We start from the raw sequence: 15,224 nt of genomic DNA, 5'->3' as shown, positions 1-15,224 counted from the left end.
GAAGTCGAGAACATTATCTCGGAAAGCAAAAATGGGTATGTTTGAAGGAATAGTGGTTCCAACAATGTTGTATGGTTGCGAGGCGTGGACTATGGATAGAGTTGTGCGCAGGAGGATGGATGTGCTGGAAATGAGATGTTTGAGGACAATGTGTGGTGTGAGGTGGTTTGATCGAGTAAGTAACGTAAGGGTAAGAGAGATGTGTGGAAATAAAAAGAGCGTGGTTGAGAGAGCAGAAGAGGGTGTTTTGAAATGGTTTGGTCACATGGAGAGAATGAGTGAGGAAAGATTGACCAAGAGGATATATGTGTCGGAGGTGGAGGGAACGAGGAGAAGAGGGAGACCAAATTGGAGGTGGAAAGATGGAGTGAAAAAGATTTTGTGTGATCGGGGCCTGAACATGCAGGAGGGTGAAAGGAGGGCGAGGAATAGAGTGAATTGGAGCGATGTGGTATACCGGGGTTGACGTGCTGTCAGTGGATTGAATCAAGGCATGTGAAGCGTCTGGGGTAAACCATGGAAAGCTGTGTAGGTATGTATATTTGCGTGTGTGGACGTATGTATATACATGTGTATGGGGGTGGGTTGGGCCATTTCTTTCGTCTGTTTCCTTGCGCTACCTCGCAAACTCGGGAGACAGCGACAAAGCAAAAAAAAAAAAAAAAAAAAACTTGAATTTATAGTTTGAATTAATGAAGATTGGATTTATTTGTGACTAATAAAAATGTCAAGTGGGTTGGCAGGAGTCATTACCAGAAAATTGTTGCCTGGTCTGCTATCATCAACAGTGTCAAGATAATTTCGAAGTTCCAGTTGACTTCAATCAGCCTCGATAAAGTCAACAGGATAGCAGTGAGTGTTTTTGAGAACACAGTAACAGGGTTGCATAAGAAAATGGGCAGGTCAACTTTTGTGCATTACTGCATACAGTTTTTGCATAGTATTGCAATAGTGTGCTCTAGTTGGCTTGACGTATTGCTTGTACATATTCTAGACTGAAGATTATTAGCATTGCTAAGGTTATTCTGAAGAACTGTTAAAATTCTCTACGAAGGTGACTACTGTGAATGTTAATGTTAAAAAGATTATTAAACCAATGGAAATTTTTTTGAGAATTTGAGGGATATCACTTTGTAAATGTGGATTCAAGTAGGCATACTTCTTGCATTGCAAACCAGTATGAAACTGGTGTCCTTTATATGGTTAATACTGCTTTATACTGGCTACTAAACATGTTGTGTTATATACATAGGATGTCTATATTCGGTTTCCTGTTTATCGAATGGATCAGGTGCACAGTTGGCTAACTCGTATATTCCTGCACTTTAAGTCGATGTATGTGAGCAAACCAAGGCTGTATGCTCATGATTTAATACATATAACTGGGAACCAAAAACTGTCATGTTGGCCTTCATAATTTTAGACAAAGTAGCAGGCATATCTGTAGGTTAGTGGTGTTCAGTGGTAATAATTGTAATAGTAGAGGAAATGGAGTTTAGTGGTTCTGACATATTGGGGTAAAGGAATATAGTCAATAGTACGTTGTTGCTTTTGGTTAAGCATTTCACTTTGCAGGTGAATGGCCACTCGCTAGACAGCATAACCCGGGAGTTCCTACTAGATGGTGTAGATCAGAATGTACAGGAAAGTTGGCGTGCAAACTACATGGAAGCGGATGTCTTCACCACCCTTGGCAGTCCCATAGCAGGAACGATCTCAGGAGTGCTAACTAGTAGTAGGTTTTCTGCTACATAATGGTCTTGTTTTGATCTAGTTGGGCATAGGAATGGGAAAAGGAACCTAAACTGACCTAACCTGACCTGACCTAACCTAACCTAACCTAACCTGACCTGACCTGACCTAACCTAACCTAACCTAACCTAACCAACCTAACCTAACCCAACCTAACCCAACCTAACCTAACCTAACCTACTGCTGCCGCCTGATGCTCCTGTCTGTTGCCCCTACCATTTTGCCGATAGGGTGGGCTTCAGCATAGCTCTCACCATAGGAAAATCTCGTGTTTGATGAATGAGTAGCATGAGTAAAGTTTTGTGTGTAACAAGGAGAGATTGTATGCTTGCGGACAGAATACCAGCAGTCTACATATGGCTGAGACAGAAAGAAAGACGGCTGTCTGGATCGGAGGAGTGCAGCTTGACAACCACTGAAGTGCTGGCTCAGTATGCAGTTATCACTAATCCTCATGATACCTAGGTGGGTAGGATCAGGAGTATCACTTCTTTATCCCATCTTTCACATGCCATACACATCATTTGTCTATGTAAGTATTTAAACATTTCAATGCCCTGGTTTTATTTAGCTCATGTGTGTGCCATTTTTTAATTTCTCTAGGTATTGCAGCACAACAAGCCACTTTTCTAAACCCTCTTCCTCTTGCTACTTTATTTTAGACTTTTTTCTTCATTTGTTCATTACAGACTTTCACACATTACTTCACCAAAAAATGGCATTCCACCTGCCACTCCCTTTAACATACTTGCATATAAGAACCTTTTCTGTGCAAGCCAGTGAATTGCAACAGGCCAATTATGCATGTTAATACTCAGTCCCTCACATATACACTCTTGCCCATGTGCAGCTTATTGAATCCAGTATTCCCAATTACCACTCCTCTTTCAGCAACTGTCAAAGCACTCGCTTGGCCTTTTAAATGTAAAGTGGAACTCCCTTAAATGGGTGTCCATGGCAGTAGTCTCTCCATATCTAGGGAACTCCAGTGCCACTTCATAGCCTCTATTGCTTCACCCTTAACAGGCCACATAGAGTGCTTCTACCTAATGTTCCTTATTATTACTATTACCTAATGCTCCAGCCTAAATGTTCCTACATACTGCTACCATCTGTTGCTTCTGCCAATTTGCCAAAAGTCAAGGCTATTGAATGGTGCTCCGCAGGAAAATCTGTTACGAATAATGATCTATGCGAGTCAAGTGTTGTATATGACAAGGAGAGATGCATGTTTCTGGACAGAATGCCAGTAGTCTACTTGTAGTTAAGGTTTTTAAAAGCTATTTTTTATATAATGGAGTTTATACTATCCTCAGCAAAAGGGGGTAGAACACTTCTCTTAAACCTGTGCTCTAGTGCATCTTGATTCTTCCATGCTTTCACATCACTACAATTGTTTCCATAAACTAATTTTTTTTTGATTAGACGTTTTACCTAATGGGATTGCAAAAGAGCATTGCAAGTCTTTTTCCCAGTACCTTCTGTGGTTGTAAACAGCCTTGCCCTTGGATATAATGTCTTTTCCATCCTCTGCATTTTCATTCTTCAAAAAGTCATATAGACTTGGATAACATATCCTCCCACCTTTCTTTTTTCACTGGCCTGTTATTCATTTAGACTTGGAAAACATATCCTCCCACCTTTCTTTTTTCACGGGCCTGTTATTCAGTAAAAGTGGAGCTTTGTAAGGCTCTTTCCCATTAGTTCCCATGCTTGTCAGTGACCTCACCTCTATGTGTCTGGGCCATAATCTGCACTTGTCTTGGAGTTGAATTACAATAAACAGCGATTGTCAGCACTTGGCAATCTCTTCATATCAGTGTCCTACACTCTTGCATGTTTGAGAGGTAACCACCTAGAGTTGGACCAAACTCTCTCAAGACCTCATTTGATTAAGGCTACACCCAATTGAACAAGGACTCGTGTGTTGTGACTGGTGCCATTAGGGCACATAAAAACTTTCATTCTTGTACTACCAGCAATTTAGAGAATCCTTTAATTCCAACACACCACCACAATATCATTGCTCCCTTTTCTTTCATTGCCCTCTGCTCCATCATAACATTTCATTTTCTTGCACAACTGACCTCTAGTCTTCACTCTACTTCTTCCATTGTTACCCTCCCTGCCACTCTCAGTACTTGTCCATCACCTGCAATATAAAGACTCCAGTTACTTTGAGTTCTTTTTCACAGTCATCATCCCAGGTCTTATCCCAAGACAACTTCATGCCTGTAGCATATAACTATTTAAACACACTTACAGCCTGCACATCACTGCTGGATCTACAAGTGTCACTTATTCTGTTGCTTGGCTATTACCAAAATGTGTAAATGAGGTTGATTTTTAATGATGCTGACTTGGTAAGGTAGGAGAGGCAGTTGGATATGAAAAAAGCATGAACTGGTCTTTTGAAAGGTATGGAGTGGGCCGGTCATCTTCCCAGAACTAACAGTGAATGGAACAACTACCATTGATCAGACTGTTAACATCAGGAACCCCTTAGAAGGGAGCTCAGCCAATCAATCCTTGGAGGAATATGTTGCAGCTGTAAGCGAGCTTCAGGTATTTAGAATGAATGTTCTCTTGGTTATTTCCACAAAAAATGGGATGAGGGAGTGGCAAGTCTGATAATGCTCATAATCAAATAATGGTTATACTTCAAAAAAGTCAAAACCTTACTGATCGTACATGAGAATTCCCTTTTATGACAGGATACTGGTTTAACATTTGCTGTACCATCTAGTAACTTGGTTGATTAACCACTTTGTGATACTTGCAGACAGAGGTACAGCTTCTGAAGGATGCCCTTCCTACAGTGTTGTACCACTCCGGCCAGCAAGCTATCACTGGATTTATAAGTGCTGCATCCCTCACTGTTGATAATGCCCATTTTGATGAACTGACTTTACATAAGGTGAGTGAGTTGCATCATACCACTTGAGATATAAAACACTTCAAAGTTCTGATTCTGGAAAGGGATGTTTAAAAGATTATTAAACCAATGGAAATTTTTTTGAGAATTTGAGGGGATATCACTTTGTAAATGTGGATTCAAGTAGGCATACTTCTTGCATTGCAAGCCAGTATGAAACTGGTGTCCTTTATATGGTTAATACTGCTTTATACTGGCTACTAAACATTATTTTTTTTTTTATTATACTTTGTCGCTGTCTCCCGCGTTTGCGAGGTAGCGCAAGGAAACAGACGAAAGAAATGGCCCAACCCCCCCCATACACATGTATATACATACGTCCACACACGCAAATATACATACCTACACAGCTTTCCATGGCTTACCCCAGACTCTTCACATGCCTTGATTCAATCCACTGACAGCACGTCAACCCCGGTATACCACATCGCTCCAATTCACTCTATTCCTTGCCCTCCTTTCACCCTCCTGCATGTTCAGGCCCCGATCACACAAAATCTTTTTCACTCCATCTTTCCACCTCCAATTTGGTCTCCCTCTTCTCCTTGTTCCCTCCACCTCCGACACATATATCCTCTTGGTCAATCTTTCCTCACTCATCCTCTCCATGTGCCCAAACCACTTCAAAACACCCTCTTCTGCTCTCTCAACCACGCTCTTTTTATTTCCACACATCTCTCTTACCCTTACGTTACTCACTCGATCAAACCACCTCACACCACACATTGTCCTCAAACATCTCATTTCCAGCACATCCATCCTCCTGCGCACAACTCTATCCATAGCCCACGCCTCGCAACCATACAACATTGTTGGAACCACTATTCCTTCAAACATACCCATTTTTGCTTTCTGAGATAATGTTCTCGACTTCCACACATTCTTCAAGGCCCCCAGAATTTTCGCCCCCTCCCCCACCCTATGATCCACTTCCGCTTCCATGGTTCCATCCGCTGCCAGATCCACTCCCAGATATCTAAAACACTTCACTTCCTCCAGTTTTTCTCCATTCAAACTCACCTCCCAATTGACTTGACCCTCAACCCTACTGTACCTAATAACCTTGCTCTTATTCACATTTACTCTTAACTTTCTTCTTCCACACACTTTACCAAACTCAGTCACCAGCTTCTGCAGTTTCTCACATGAATCAGCCACCAGCGCTGTATCATCAGCGAACAACAACTGACTCACTTCCCAAGCTCTCTCATCCCCAACAGACTTCATACTTGCCCCTCTTTCCAAAACTCTTGCATTTACCTCCCTAACAACCCTATCCATAAACAAATTAAATAACCATGGAGACTTCACACACCCCTGCCGCAAACCTACATTCACTGAGAACCAATCACTTTCCTCTCTTCCTACACGTACACATGCCTTACATCCTCGATAAAAACTTTTCACTGCTTCTAACAACTTTCCTCCCACACCATATATTCTTAATACCTTCCACAGAGCATCTCTATCAACTCTATCATATGCCTTCTCCAGATCCATAAATGCTACATACAAATCCATTTGCTTTTCTAAGTATTTCTCACATACATTCTTCAAAGCAAACACCTGATCCACACATCCTCTACCACTTCTGAAACCACACTGCTCTTTCCCAATCTGATGCTCTGTACTTGCCTTCACCCTCTCAATCAATACTCTCCCATATAATTTACCAGGAATACTCAACAAACTTATACCTCTGTAATTTGAGCACTCACTCTTATCCCCTTTGCCTTTGTACAATGGCACTATGCAAGCATTCCGCCAATCCTCAGGCACCTCACCATGAGACATACATACATTAAATAACCTTACCAACCAGTCACTAATACAGTCACCCCCTTTTTTAATAAATTCCACTGCAATACCATCCAAACCTGCTGCCTTGCCGGCTTTCATCTTCCGCAAAGCTTTTACTACCTCTTCTCTGTTTACCAAATCATTTTCCCTAACCCTCTCACTTTCCACACCACCTCGACCAAAACACCCTATATCTGCCACTCTATCATCAAACACATTCAACAAACCTTCAAAATACTCACTCCATCTCCTCACATCACCACTACTTGTTATCACCTCCCCACTTGCGCCCTTCACCGAAGTTCCCATTTGCTCCCTTGTCTTACGCACTTTATTTACCTCCTTCCAGAACATCTTTTTATTCTCCCTAAAATTTAATGATACTCTCTCACCCCAACTCTCATTTGCCCTTTTTTTCACCTCTTGCACCTTTCTCTTGATCTCCTGTCTCTTTCTTTTATACATCTCCCACTCAATTTCATATTGTGTTATATACATAGGATGTCTATTTTTGGTTTCCTGTTCATCGAATGGATCACGTGCACAGTTGGCTAACTCGTATGTTCCTGCACTTTAAGTCGATGTATGTGAGCAAACCAAGGCTGTATGCTCATGATTTAATACATATAACTGGGAACCAAAAACTGTCGTGTTTGCCTTCATAATTTTAGACAAACTAGCAGGCATATCTGTAGATTAGTGGTGTTCAGTGCTAATAATAGTAATAGTAGAGGAAATGGAGTTTAGTGGTTCTGACATATTGGGGTAAAGGAATATAATCAATAGTACGTGGTTGCTTTTGGTTAAGCATTTCACTTTGCAGGTGAATTGCCACTCGCTAGACAGCATAACCTGGGAGTTCCTACTAGATGGTGTAGATCAGAATGTACAGGAAAGTTGGCGTGCAAACTACATGGAAGTGGATGTCTTCACCACCCTTGGCAGACCCATAGCAGGAACGATCTCAGGAGTGCTAACTAGTGGTAGGTTTTCTTCTACATAATGGTCTTGTTTTGATCTAGTTGGGCATACGAATGGGAAAAGGAATCTTGACCTGACCTAGCCTAGCCTAGCCTAACCTAACCTAACCTAACCTAACCTAACCTAACCTAACCTAACCAACCTAACCTAACCTAACCTAACCTAACCAACCTAACCTAACCTAACCTACTGCCTGATGCTCCTGTCTGTTGCTCCTACCATTTTGCCGAAAGGGTGGGCTACAGCATAGCTCTCACCATAGGAAAATCTCTGGTTTGATGAATGAGTAGCATGAGTAAAGTTTTGTGTGTAACAAGGAGAGATTGTATGCTTGTGGACAGAATACCAGCAGTCTACATATGGCTGAGACAGAAAGAAAGACGGCTGTCTGGATCAGAGGAGTGCAGCTTGACAACCACTGAAGTGCTGGCTCAGTATGCAGTTATCACTAATCCTCATGATACCTAGGTGGGTAGGATCAGGAGTATCACTTCTTTATCCCATCTTTCACATGCCATACACATCATTTGTCTATGTAAGTATTTAAACCTTTCAATGCCCTGGTTTTATTTAGCTTATGTGTGTGCCATTTTTTAATTTCTCTAGGTATTGCAGCACAACAAGCCACTTTTCTAAACCCTCTTCCTCTTGCTACTTTATTTTAGACTGTTTTTTCTTCATTTGTTCATTACAGACTTTCACACATTACTTCACCAAAAAATGGCATTCCACCTGCCACTCCCTTTAACATATTTGCATATAAGAACCTTTTCTGTGCAAGCCATTGAATTGCAACAGGCCAATTATGCATGTTAATGCTCAGTCCCTCACATGTATACTCTTGCCCATGTGCAGCTTATTGAATCCAGTATTCCCAATTACCACTCCTCTTTCAGCAACTGTCAAAGCACTCGCTTGGCCTTTTAAATGTAAAGTGGAACTCCCTTAAATGGGTGTCCATGGCAGTAGTCTCTCCATATCTAGGGAACTCCAGTGCCACTTCATAGCCTCTATTGCTTCACCCTTAATAAGCCACGTAGAGTGCTTCTACCTAATGTTCCTTATTATTACTATTGCCTAATGCTCCAGCCTAAATGTTCCTACATACTGCTACCATCTGTTGCTTCTGCCAGTTTGCCGAAAGTCAAGGCTATTGAATGGTGCTCCGCAGGAAAATCGATTACGAATAATGATCTATGTGAGTCAAGTGTTGTATATGACAAGGAGAGATGCATGTTTCTGGACAGAATGCCAGTAGTGTACTTGTAGTTGAGGTTTTTAAAAGCTATTTAAAATATAATGGAGTTTATACTATCCTCAGCAAAAGGGGGTAGAACACTTCTCTTAAACCTGTGCTCTAGTGCGTCTTGATTCTTCCATGCTTTCACATCACTACAATTGTTTCCATAAACTAATTTTTTTTCATTAGACATTTTACCTAATGGGATTGCAAAAGAGCATTGCAAGTCTTTTTCCCAGTACCTTCTGTGGTTGTAAACAACCTTGCCCTTGAATATAATGTCATGTCCATCCTCTGCATTTTCATTCTTCAAAAAGTCATTTAGACTTGGATAACAATATCCTCCCAACTTTCTTTTTTCACTGGCCTGTTATTCATTTAGATTTGGATAACATATCCTCCCAACTTTCTTTTTTCACTGGCCTGTTATTCATTTAGACTTGGATAACATATCCTCCCAACTTTCTTTTTTCACTGGCCTGTTATTCAGTAAAAGTGGAGCTTTGTAAGGCTCTTTCCCATTAGTTCCCATGCTTGTCAGTGACCTCACCTCTATGTGTCTGGGCCATAATCTGCACTTGTCTTGGAGCTGAATTACAATAAACAGCGATTGTCAGCACTTGGCAATCTCTTCATGTCAGTGTCCTACACTCTTGCTTGTTTGAGAGGTAACCACCTAGAGTTGGACCAAACCCTCTTAAGACCTCATTTGATTAAGGCTACACCCAATTGAACAAGGACTCGTGTGTTCTGACTGATGCCATTAGGGCACATAAAAACTTTCATTCTTGTACTACCAGCAATTTAGTGAGTCCTTTAATTCCAACACACCACCACAATATCATTGCTCTCTTCTCTTTCAGTGCCCTCTGCTCCATCATAACATTTCATTTTCTTGCACAACTGACCTCTAGTCTTCACTCTACTTCTTCCATTGTTACCCTCCCTGCCACTCTCGGTACTTGTCCATCACCTGCGATATCAAGACTCCAGTTACTTTGAGTTCTTTTTCACAGTCATCATCCCAGGTCTTATCCCAAGACAACTTCATGCCTGTAGCATATAACTATTTAAACACACTTACAGCCTGCACATCACTGCTGGATCTACAAGTGTCACTTATTCTGTTGCTTGGCTATTACCAAAATGTGTAAATGAGGTTGATTTTTAATGATGCTGACTTGGTAAGGTAGAGAGGCAGTTGGATATGAAAAAAGCGTGAACTGGTCTTTTGAAAGGTATGGAGTGGGCTGGTCATCTTCCCAGAACTAACAGTGAGGGGAACAACTACCATTGATCAGACTGTTAACATCAGGAACCCCTTAGAAGGGAGCTCAGCCAATCAATCCTTGGAGGAATATGTTGCAGCTGTAAGCGAGCTTCAGGTATTTAAAATGAATGTTCTCTTGGTTATTTCCACAAAAAATGGGATGAGGGAGTGGCAAGTCTGATAATGCTCATAATCAAATAATGGTTATACTTCAAAAAAGTCAAAACCTTACTGATCGTACATGAGAATTCCTTTTTATGACAGGATACTGGTTTTACATTTGCTGTACCATCTAGTAACTTGGTTGATTAACCACTTGGTGATACTTGCAGACAGAGGTACAGCTTCTGAAGGATGCCCTTCCTACAGTGTTGTACCACTCCGGTCAGCAAGCTATCACTGGATTTATAAGTGCTGCATCCCTCACTGTTGATAATGCCCATTTTGATGAACTGACTTTACATAAGGTGAGTGAGTTGCATCATACCACTTGAGATACAAAACACTTCAAAGTTCTGATTCTGGAAAGGGATGTTAAAAAGATTATTAAACCAATGGAAATTTTTTTGAGAATTTGAGGGGATATCACTTTGTAAATGTGGATTCAAGTAGGCATACTTCTTGCATTGCAAACCAGTATGAAACTGGTGTCCTTTATATGGCTAATACTGCTTTATACTGGCTACTAAACATGTGTTATATACATAGGATGTCTATATTTGGTTTCCTGTTTATCGAATGGTTCAGGTGCACAGTTGACTAACTCGTATATTCCTGCACTTTAAGTCGATGTATGTGAGCAAACCAAGGCTGTATGCTCATGATTTAATACATATAACTGGGAACGAAAAACTGTCATGTTGGCCTTCATAATTTTAGACAAAGTAGCAGGCATATCTGTAGATTAGTGGTGGTCAGTGGTAATAATTGTAATAGTAGAGGAAATGGAGTTAGTGGTTCTGACATATTGGGGTAAAGGAATATAATCAATAGTACGTGGTTGCTTTTGGTTAAGCATTTCACTTTGCAGGTGAATGGCCACTCACTAGACAGCATAACCCGGGAGTTCCTACTAGATGCTGTAGATCAGAATGTACAGGAAAGTTGGCGTGCAAACTACATGGAAGTGGATGTCTTCACCACGCGTGGCAGTCCCATAGCAGGAACGATCTCTGGAGTGCTAACTAGTGGTAGGTTTTCTGCTACATAATGGTCTTGTTTTGATCTAGTTGGGCATAGGAATGGGAAAAGGAACCTAAACTGACCTGACCTGACCTAACCTGACCTAACCTGACCTAACCTAACCTAACCTAGCCTAGCCTAGCCTAGCCTAACCTAACCTAACCTAACCTAACCTAACCTAACCTAACCTAACCCAACCTAACCTAACCTAACCTAACCTAACCTAACCTAACCTAACCTAACCTAACCCAACCTAACCTAACCCAACCTAACCTAACCCAACCTAACCTAACCCAACCTAACCTAACCTAACCTAACCTAACCTAACCTAACCCAACCCAACCCAACCCAACCCAACCCAACCTAACCTAACCTAACCTAACCTAACCTAACCTAACCTAACCTAACCTAACCTAACCTAACCTAACCCAACCTAACCTAACCCAACCTAACCTAACCCAACCTAACCTAACCTAACCTAACCTAACCTAACCTAACCTACTGCCTGATGCTCCTACCATTTTGCCGAAAGGGTGGGCTACAGCATAGCTCTCACCATAGGAAAATCTCGGGTTTGATGATTGAGTAGCATGAGTAAAGTTTTGTGTGTAACAAGGAGAGATTGTATGCTTGTGGACAGAATACCAGCAGTCTACATATGGCTGAGACAGAAAGAAAGACGGCTGTCTGGATCGGAGGAGTGCAGCTTGACAACCACTGAAGTGCTGGCTCAGTATGCAGTTATCACTAATCCTCATGATACCTAGGTGGGTAGGATCAGGAGTATCACTTCTTTATCCCATCTTTCACATGCCATACACATCGTTTGTCTATGTAAGTATTTAAACCTTTCAATGCCCTGGTTTTATTTAGCTTATGTGTGTGCCATTTTTTAATTTCTCTAGGTATTGCAGCACAACAAGCCACTTTTCTAAACCCTTGCTACTTTATTTTAGACTGTTTTTTCTTCATTTGTTCATTACAGACTTTCACACATTACTTCACCAAAAAATGCCACTCCCTTTAACATACTTGCATATAACAACCTTTTCTGTGCAAGCCAGTGAATTGCAACAGGCCAATTATGCATGTTAATGCTCAGTCCCTCACATGTATACTCTTGCCCATGTGCAGCTTATTGAATCCAGTATTCCCAGTTACCACTCCTCTTTCAGCAACTGTCAAAGCACTCCCTCGGCCTTTTAAATGTAAAGTGGAACTCCCTTAAATGGGTGTCCATGGCAGTAGTCTCTCCATATCTAGGGAACTCCAGTGCCTCTTCATAGCCTCTATTGCTTCACCCTTAACAGGCCACGTAGAATGCTTCTACCTAATGTTCCTTATTATTACTATTACTTAATGCTCCAGCCTAAATGTTCCTACATACTGCTACCATCTGTTGCTTCTGCCAGTTTGCCAAAAGTCAAGGTTATTGAATGGTGCTCCGCAGGAAAATCGATTACGAATAATGATCTATGCGAGTCAAGTGTTGTATATGACAAGGAGAGATGCATGTTTCTGGACAGAATGCCAGTAGTTTACTTGTGATTGAGGTTTATAAAAGCTATTTTTTATATAATGGAGTTTATACTATCCTCAGCAAAAGGGGGTAGAACACTTCTCTTAAACCTGTGCTCTAGTGCATCTTGATTCTTCCATGCTTTCACATCACTACAATTGTTTCCATAAACTAATTTTTTTTCATTAGACATTTTACCTAATGGGATTGCAAAAGAGCATTGGAAGTCTTTTTCCCAGTACCTTCTGTGGTTGTAAACAACCTTGCCCTTGGATATAATGTCTTGTCTGTCCTCTGCATTTTCATTCTTCAAAAAGTTATTTAGACTTGGATAACATATCCTCCCAACTTTCTTTTTTCACTGGCCTGTTATTCATTTAGACTTGGATAACATATCCTCCCAACTTTCTTTTTTAACTGGCCTGTTATTCAGTAAAAGTGGAGCTTTGTAAGGCTCTTTCCCATTAGTTCCCATGCTTGTCAGTGACCTCACCTCTATGTGTCTGGGCCATAATCTGCACTTGTCTTGGAGCTGAATTACAATAAACAGCGATTGTCAGCACTTGGCAATCTCTTCATATCAGTGTCCTACACTCTTGCATGTTTGAGAGGTAACCACCTTAGAGTTGGACCAAACCCTCTCAAGACCTCATTTGATTAAGGCTACACCCAATTGAACAAGGACTCGTGTGTTCTGACTGATGCCATTAGGGCACATAAAAACTTTCATTCTTGTACTACCAGCAATTTAGAGAGTCCTTTAATTCCAACACCACCACAATATCATTGCTCTCTTCTCTTTCAAGTGCCCTCTGCTCCATCATAACATTTCATTTTCTTGCACAACTGACCTCTAGTCTTCACTCTACTTCTTCCATTGTTACCCTCCCTGCCACTCTCGGTACTTGTCCATCACCTGCGATATCAAGACTCCAGTTACTTTGAGTTCTTTTTCACAGTCATCATCCCAGGTCTTATCCCAAGACAACTTCATGCCTGTAGCATATAACTATTTAAACACACTTACAGCCTGCACATCACTGCTGGATCTATAAGTGTCACTTATTCTGTTGCTTGGCTATTACCAAAATGTGTAAATGAGGTTGATTTTTAATGATGCTGACTTGGTAAGGTAGGAGAGGCAGTTGGATATGAAAAAAGCGTGAACTGGTCTTTTGAAAGGTATGGAGTGGGCCAGTCATCTTCCCAGAACTAAGAGGGAGTGGAACAACTACCATTGATCAGACTGTTAACATCAGGAACCCCTTAGAAGGGAGCTCAGCCAATCAATCCTTGGAGGAATATGTTGCAGCTGTAAGCGAGCTTCAGGTATTTAAAATGAATGTTCTCTTGGTTATTTCCACAAAAAATGGGATGAGGGAGTGGCAAGTCTGATAATGGTCATAATCAAATAATGGTTATACTTCAAAAAAGTCAAAACCTTACTGATCGTACATGAGAATTCTCTTTTATGACAGGATACTGGTTGATTAACCACTTGGTGATACTTGCAGACAGAGGTACAGCTTCTGAAGGATGCCCTTCCTACAGTGTTGTACCACTCCGGTCAGCAAGCTATCACTGGATTTATAAATGCTGCATCCCTCACTGTTGATAATGCCCATTTTGATGAACTGACTTTACATAAGGTGAGTGAGTTGCATCATACCACTTGAGATATAAAACACTTCAAAGTTCTGATTCTGGAAAGGGATGTTAAAAAGATTATTAAACCAATGGAAATTTTTTTGAGAATTTGAGGGGATATCACTTTGTAAATGTGGATTCAAGTAGGCATACTTCTTGCATTGCAAACCAGTATGAAACTGGTGTCCTTTATATGGCTAATACTGCTTTATACTGGCTACTAAACATGTGTTATATACATAGGATGTCTATATTTGGTTTCCTGTTTATCGAATGGTTCAGGTGCACAGTTGACTAACTCGTATATTCCTGCACTTTAAGTCGATGTATGTGAGCAAACCAAGGCTGTATGCTGATGATTTAATACATATAACTGGGAACGAAAAACTGTCATGTTGGCCTTCATAATTTTAGACAAAGTAGCAGGCATATCTGTAGATTAGTGGTGGTCAGTGGTAATAATTGTAATAGTAGAGGAAATGGAGTTTAGTGGTTCTGACATATTGGGGTAAAGGAATATAATCAATAGTACGTGGTTGCTTTTGGTTAAGCATTTCACTTTGCAGGTGAATGGCCACTCACTAGACAGCATAACCCGGGAGTTCCTACTAGATGCTGTAGATCAGAATGTACAGGAAAGTTGGCGTGCAAACTACATGGAAGTGGATGTCTTCACCACGCGTGGCAGTCCCATAGCAGGAACGATCTCTGGAGTGCTAACTAGTGGTAGGTTTTCTGCTACATAATGGTCTTGTTTTGATCTAGTTGGGCATAGGAATGGGAAAAGGAACCTAAACTGACCTGACCTGACCTAACCTGACCTAACCTGACCTAACCTAACCTAACCTAGCCTAGCCTAGCCTAGCCTAACCTAACCTAACCTAACCTAACCTAACCT

The 15,224-nt window shown here is 41.1% G+C and overlaps 2 protein-coding genes across 57 annotated transcripts in view; one reads left to right on the top strand and one right to left on the bottom strand.

Moving 5' to 3' along the window:
- Positions 1 to 15,005, top strand: part of LOC139762964 (uncharacterized) — a 614,722-nt gene extending 599,717 nt beyond the window's left edge. For 32 of the 48 annotated variants that reach the window (XM_071688312.1, XM_071688346.1, XM_071688315.1 and 29 more), the window contains 10 exons: positions 1,576 to 1,735; positions 4,171 to 4,317; positions 4,535 to 4,669; positions 7,311 to 7,470; positions 9,947 to 10,093; positions 10,311 to 10,445; positions 11,009 to 11,168; positions 13,862 to 14,008; positions 14,194 to 14,328; positions 14,893 to 15,005. The gene's annotated coding sequence lies outside the window, so the exon portion shown is untranslated. Of the gene's footprint in view, positions 1 to 743; positions 853 to 1,575; positions 1,736 to 4,170; positions 4,318 to 4,534; positions 4,670 to 7,310; positions 7,471 to 9,946; positions 10,094 to 10,310; positions 10,446 to 11,008; positions 11,169 to 13,861; positions 14,009 to 14,157; positions 14,329 to 14,892 lie in introns of all 48 variants that reach the window. The other 16 variants (XM_071688334.1, XM_071688319.1, XM_071688353.1 and 13 more) reach the window with 10 other exon arrangements.
- Positions 1 to 15,224, bottom strand: part of IleRS (Isoleucyl-tRNA synthetase) — a 415,824-nt gene that overhangs the window by 254,990 nt on the left and 145,610 nt on the right. The window lies entirely within an intron of this gene.

Source organism: Panulirus ornatus, chromosome 45, assembly GCF_036320965.1.
Source record: "Panulirus ornatus isolate Po-2019 chromosome 45, ASM3632096v1, whole genome shotgun sequence".
Classification (NCBI taxonomy): domain Eukaryota; kingdom Metazoa; phylum Arthropoda; class Malacostraca; order Decapoda; family Palinuridae; genus Panulirus; species Panulirus ornatus.
This window is presented reverse-complemented; position numbering and strand designations above follow the sequence as displayed.